We start from the raw sequence: 6661 nt of genomic DNA on the forward strand, positions 1-6661 counted from the left end.
AAGGTGTGGCATAACGAGGAAAGGGCTGCAGTCTGTCGGCAGCAGCCCGGGCATGAACTGGCGGTAGCTCGCTGCATAGGGGACTTGAATGCTTGAGTCCTACAGCGATGTCTGAAGACGATAAGTGGTTAGGGCGAAGCGGTAGGAGCGTTTTCCCCGAGGAGCGCTTGTCGATGCGGAGCCATTATGCGGTTCGGCCCTCCGGCTACCCTGGGCGCGGCGACGGTCTTTAGGCCGAAGCCTGTGCCAGTGGTCCGGGAGCCTTGCGCGCTTGCTTTTGTGTGACTTTGCTAGGCGGCAATAGCGTTTGCAGGCCTAGACTTTGAGGGACGAATAGAGAACAAGGCAGGTTGAGGGATGGAGACTGGGCATTGATGCTCACACCCTTCCCTAGCTTGCCCCGTGCCCTTGGTGGCCCTGGGGCGTTGTTTGAGCTACGGTGCGCATTTCCAAATAGCGACGCAAGCAGGGGGTAGTTCAGGCGCTGCATGGGGACGCTGCATGAGGGCAAAGTCTGAGTGGAAGCTGGCCCCTGCACCTTCCAGGCCTAGCTCCCCTGCGCCAATCGCGATGGTGGAAGGTGCCCGGGGCAATATAGGAGCGCTCCGGAGCGCCAAGAAACTAACCCGGCACTCCTGTGTAATACGCCACGAGTAATTGACAAGCACGAACCTTGCTCATACCGGAAGAACAGTCTCCCAGCCCTCAAGGGCTCTTCTCCCCTGACAGCGGGCCTGTCAGCAAGTTTCCAGCGCCAAGGCGCGACAGTGATTGAGGCCTAAGGCAATCCGCCAGAGCCTCGGCGAGCTGCGGCGTCTCCCTAGCTCGATATGCTAGGTGTGCAGGCTTGGATGTAGTGGACTTTGAAGAGCGGCCTAGGACTTGGAGGTTGTAGTTTCGGAGGTTGTGACTCTTTCGTGGTGAGGCGTCAGCGTGAGGGGGGCGGGCCCTCTCGCCCTAGTCACCTTGCCCCGTTAATCCATGCCAGGCCCTATGGGCCGGCGTTGTAATTATTATTATTATTATCCGCCAGAGCCTCCTCTTCAGCGGGCTCCTGTGCCCCGTCTTCCGCATTCGCACGCCCGGTCGCATCGACCCCGTGCGCGACTCTTCGTGACCCGTCTGCTCCCGCGACGTGGTCCTGTGGTATCTTACGGACTTCGACTACGTATATCGGCGGCTACCAGCGCCTGGACGGCAACAACGAGCCTCGCGAGCCCCTCGGCTGAGCTCATCGCCACCTACCGAGACCTCCCGACAGCTCTCTCCAGGCTGTGGCCTATTCCCTGGATTCTGCTTCCCCCTTGGTTTATCTACAAATCAAGACTACTCTGAGACTTCCCTGACGACCCCAACGTGAAGACCGGCTTGCGAGCATCGATTCGTCGCCGACTGCACTGGGTCAAGACCCTGAGTTGTTCAAGACCTCCAATAAGACCTCTGGTTGGCTCTTGAGCTCTGTTTGGTAACAACTGACTGCATACTGAGATTCCGGTTCCATTACGGTTGCAAGGCTCGCTTGACTCTAGGCTTGCAGCAGCCGCATTGTACCTATTGTTTGGGAGAAGGCAGCTGAGTGAGACAGCTCCCAAAGCGCCCGTTGCTCGGACTCGTACCCCGGCTTGACACACGTGTCGTTGCCCGCAGGGAGTCCGCTTCGGCGCATTCTCCAACAGGTCCTGCGCGACCTCGGCCCTCACGGCCCGGCGCCAGCGCCTTTATACATATCTGACCGCCAACGACGATTCAGTGGAGTAACAAGGCCTTCAAGACCTGGTTTATTGGGTGTACCGTCTGACATCAACGGCGGGCATCACCAACGTATTCAAGTTCAAGCGCATCCCCCCCTTGCGACGCACGAAACAGCCGCAGGCGTCGTCATACGACTGTTGCTGGGAGAAGCTCCGTTGTAGTCGGCCCCAACACATCGCGCTGCAAAAGGTGTCCGCCCAGCAGGACGTGGCCGGCCCGCGCAGAGTAGCGACAGGGCTGCGTGGGCTGCGTGGCGCTGTGGACGGGCGGGGCACACACACGAAACACACGCTTGCCGATCCCGCGGTTGAGGGTCAATGCCTTTCAGCCTATACGCAATATGCAAAATGGATTTGTGCATGCTCATATTTACATATGCACCCAGCCTGCGCTGCTGGCCTCAGCTTTGCGGCACCTCCGCGAGTGCCGGCATGATCATGTGTTGCTCGCGCGAGCACAGCAAGCAAACGTCTCAAGTGCACCAATGGTGCACTGAACGAGTTTAAGCCAACTATAATGAAACTCGCGCGCGTAGTAGTGCCATGTGATGGATCGAATAGCTATAGTGTTCAAGAAGTCGTTATGCTGACAGAGCGTAGAAAAAGAAGAGTTGTGTGCGAGTGCCACACGTACACACACGCACGCATGCCGTCGAACCAACCCCATGTCGATGCCACCTGGCCTGGGGCTGCTCTGTTTACATCGCTAGAACACTTTGCAAGATCGCGAGCCCCTATCTGTGCTGGGCTGGTAGAGCCGGGTGGGGTGTCGGCACATTCAGGATTGCCAAAGTGGGGGCGGTTCGGCAAGCCCGGATTGCCATCGACTTCCTCATCGACTTCTCTTCGTCGTCGTCAAGATCTATATCTACAAGCTTGAGTATTTGACTACAACTACAGCCCGAGACCTATTTCGTGACTACGTATTTTCTGCCAAACTCATCGGCAAATACTTCTGCTTCCAGTTTTGAGCGATTCCTCTTTGTCCACAACATCGTGTGGACTCTGGAAGTGCTCATACATTTACAGTGAGACTCTTACCGACTCCTGAGCATCTGCGACCTTTGGCCTTTCTGTCCTTGACGCGTCCAACGGCGTTCCTTTGAGTACTTTCTGGTTCAACAACGTCGTCTTTGACTACAATATACCAAGTGATACTACTGGTGCACCCAGCCTAAACACACACACATCCGCATCGGTTGGTCTTGTGTTAGGCGGTCACAGCCCTACCGCTACCACGGCAACCCTGTCTCTACAGCCGTCCGGTAGTCCCTTCGTTTCCCCAGATCCTCTGGTGGGTCCCCCTGACCCAAGCGGCACCCCGACCAAGTCGTCGGCCGCCAACCGGCCCCGCCCGGGGCCGGCCATCCCCTCCACTCCTCCTCCATCTTCGGGCCTTCCCCCCGTCGACATGGCCTCACTGCTGACCGACGCGATCGCCAGTCTTGGCCGGTGGCAGGCCTTTCGCAGCTATGACGGAGAATCCAGCACCCACGAGTGGCTGGAAGACCTCGAAGAGACCATGGACAAGATGGGCTATCGGCAGAGCAGCTTCGTCGAGCGTGCCTCAGAGAAGTTGCAAGGCGAGGCCAAGTCCTGGTACCGCTGGTGGCGTGAGTACGACCAGCCGGGCCCACTGTCGTGGGAGGATTTCAAGGCCACCTTCCTGGACGAGTTTGGCCTATCGACGTCAGACTGGGAGGAGCGCCTGGTCACCTGCCAGCAATGCCTGCAGGAGCCCACCCAGGCGTACTCCAACCGCTTCACCACCTACGCCCGGCGCGCCAACCGCATGAACGACCCCTCCCTGGTCACTGTCTACGTCCGCGGCCTCAAGAAGTCCCTCTCCGAGGCCCTGGACCTGTTCGGACGGCGCACCCCTACCTCCACGCTCAAGGAGGCGATGCGTGCGGCAGCCAACCTCAGCCGCTGCAACTGGCGCGCGCTGCTGGCTGACGAAGAACTCCCGCCCGAGCCTGCCGGCCGACGTGTGCGCTTTGAGGACTCACGCACGACCGACCGCCCCCGCTCACCCTGGACTCGCAACGCCGACGTACGCCGTGAGGAGGAGCGACGGTACTCGCGCCCCAGCAGTAACGGCAGTAGCAGTGGCAGTGGCGGCGGCCACCGGGGCGGCAGCAGCACCGCGCCCGTTGGTGGCGGCGGCGGCAACGGAGGCGGCGGCAACCGTGACCGAGACCGCAACGACCGTAACTTACACTGCTGGCGGCAGGCTGGACGAGACCCCGGCCTCCAAGCTGCCACGCCCCCACGGGCCCACTGGCGGGCCAAGCCGACCGCTCTTGCAGCGTCTAGTGACGGCAACGGCGCCTCCACCGCGCCCAGCAGCGGGACTGTCACGGGCGCCTCCGCCCCAGGCGGCGGGGCCTGCGCCCGCAGCGCGTGGTGTGCGAGAGGCGGCGGCACGGCCGCTGCCTGACACCGACCGGCCCCGTCCCGCACCCAACACGAGGGCACCGGGAGCAGGGCCAGCACCAGCACGCGAGGAGCCGCGCGCTGTACCCCTGCGCTCCTCTGCCGCAGCGGCGACGCAACCCCAGCGAGCCCTAACCCCTGACCCCAAGCCCCCGGCACCGCGGGTGCCGCCGCGCACAGACCCTGTGACGCGCACGGAGGAGGCTCAGGTGGCTGAAGACGTCTTTGCCAAGATTGCGGCTCACTCTATCACGCTGGCCAAGGCGGCGCAGTGTGACAGCCGCGCTATCCTGGCCAAGGTGGGCGGCAAGTGCCTGGGCCTCGCTCGCAGTGCCAGCGGCGGCGCCGGCGGCAGCAACACCGGCGTCAAGAGCGGCCTACTTGCCGAAGCCCAACCTGCGGCTCCTGAGCACCGCAGTGACGGCGAGGAAGACAGCCCTGGCCCCAAGCCCCCGCAGAAGGAGTACCAGATCTGCCGCGTGCGGGCGGCGTGCCTGGACATCAACGGCAACGAGAAGGAGCAACGCACGTGTGCCGACACTGGCGCTTCCAACTGCGTCATCGCTCGTCGCGCCGTATCCGGCCTGGGCCTGCTCAACTACATTCGCGACACCCGCACCAAGTTCTACCACGCCAACGGCTCTGAGGACCGGGCCAAGGGCAAGGTTAGCGTCACGGTGTGCCTTCCCGGCCTCACGCGGGCTGTGGAGATGTACGTGTCAGACGCCGAGAACTACGACCTGTTGTTGGGCAACGACTTCCTGGGGCCTCTGCGTGTGGACACGCGCTACAGCAACATGACCCTGGAGTACGACGACCACTCCGGGCAACGGCGGGCCGTCCCAATCAAGATCACCCGCAGCAGTGGGCGTCAGCGCAACGTGCCGTTAGCACGGCTGGACACGCACGCCTACGTGGTGTCCACCACCTCAAGCAACTACAACAGTGGCGCTGAAGAGGCGGCGGCGTGTGAGGAGGCGGGTCCCGACACCACCCCCTCGCCGCTGCAGCCGACGGCGGCAGCCACACCGCCGGCGTTGGGGGCCCACGCCCGGCGGCTGCCACGGCGCCACCACACCGGTGTGCGGCCGACACAGCTGTTCCTGCTGGACGGCAACGGCTCCTCCCCCTCGGCTATGGCGGTGGACGCACCCACCCCCGATGCTTCGGACTTGGAGCCGGTTGTGCCAACGGCGGGCAGCGACAAGGACGGCACCAGCAGCACCCAGGCTGAGCTACCACCCGCCAACATGGAGACCACCAGTGAGCCCGCCACCGGTGGCGCCGGAGAAGTCTTGGGGGTTGGTGATACCGTGTGCTGTGAGCCGCTGTTCCTCAACTCCAAGGAGATAACCTCTCAAGACCTCACGGGCCTGGTGGCGATGCTGGCAGACACGCCGCCGAAGGAGGCAGCCCCTACTCCGGCTGCCCCAACGAACAGCCCAAGAGCCAAGGTGGTGCGTCAGCTGTTCAGTTGGCCAGCGGACGAGGCGGCGCCACCCGAAGACGCGATGTGCTTCTTGGTGGCAGTTACCACCCCAACCGTCCAGCAGGCCAACCCGAGCCACGTCACACTTGCGGAGTGGCTGGACAAGGCACCTGACGTCACCAGCGGGCTGGAGCCAATCCTGCCCCCAACGGCCACGCCGCTACCCTCTGGCCTGAGCCCACAGGAGAAGCAGCAGCGGTGGTTGCAAGCCTGCACCCCGCCGGCGGATATGCCTGTCCGCATGGTGACCACCGCCAACCCCGCGACGGGTGCCCAACACCCTGTACCAGAGGCTTTCGCAGCAGGAGTCAACGACCTGCCGCTCAAGGAGATACTGGTGGCCGTGGACGGTCACTTTGGCGGTCTGCTGGTGAGCCCTGAGAAGGAAGGCCTAGTCCCTCTCTCACCATTCACCGCAACGGACAGCAGCGGCAGCTACCTGTCCAGGGCCGACTCCCCCGGCTCCCCTCCCAGCTACATGGGCCTGCTGCAAGACGAGGGTGACGACTGGTACGGCGGCGCCACCGGTCTACCCCTGCCACGCGGCAAGCGTGGGCGGAAGGCCTTTGTATTCGTGGCCGACTGCCACAGCCCACTGTCCGTGTGGAGCGGCATGTCAGGAGGCGCGGAGTCTCCCCCCCTGATATTCACCCAGCTGTCGGAGCTGGACGACGAATGGGAGGTCCCACCCCTGGCGCCACCGTCCGACGACGAGGACGAGGCGCCCGCACTTATGGGGGCACATGATGAGTACGACCCGGCAGTGGGCTGGAGTCGCGGCGGCAGCTCGCGCTCTCCACCCACCAACCAAAGTCCCTTTGGCGCCAACTTCAGCGGCCGTAGTGGTGGTGCCACCAGTGACGGCAGCGGCGGCGGCAGCCTCAGCAGCCACGCCCACGCCGACCCCATGGACGCAGCGGTGGTGGAGCTCTTCGTCATGGACGCTGACGGCTTCCTTCGCCGTCCCTCCCGTGATGAGGTTCTC

The sequence above is a fragment of the Chlamydomonas reinhardtii genome, chromosome 15 (genome assembly GCF_000002595.2).
Source record: "Chlamydomonas reinhardtii strain CC-503 cw92 mt+ chromosome 15, whole genome shotgun sequence".
NCBI lineage: Eukaryota > Viridiplantae > Chlorophyta > Chlorophyceae > Chlamydomonadales > Chlamydomonadaceae > Chlamydomonas > Chlamydomonas reinhardtii.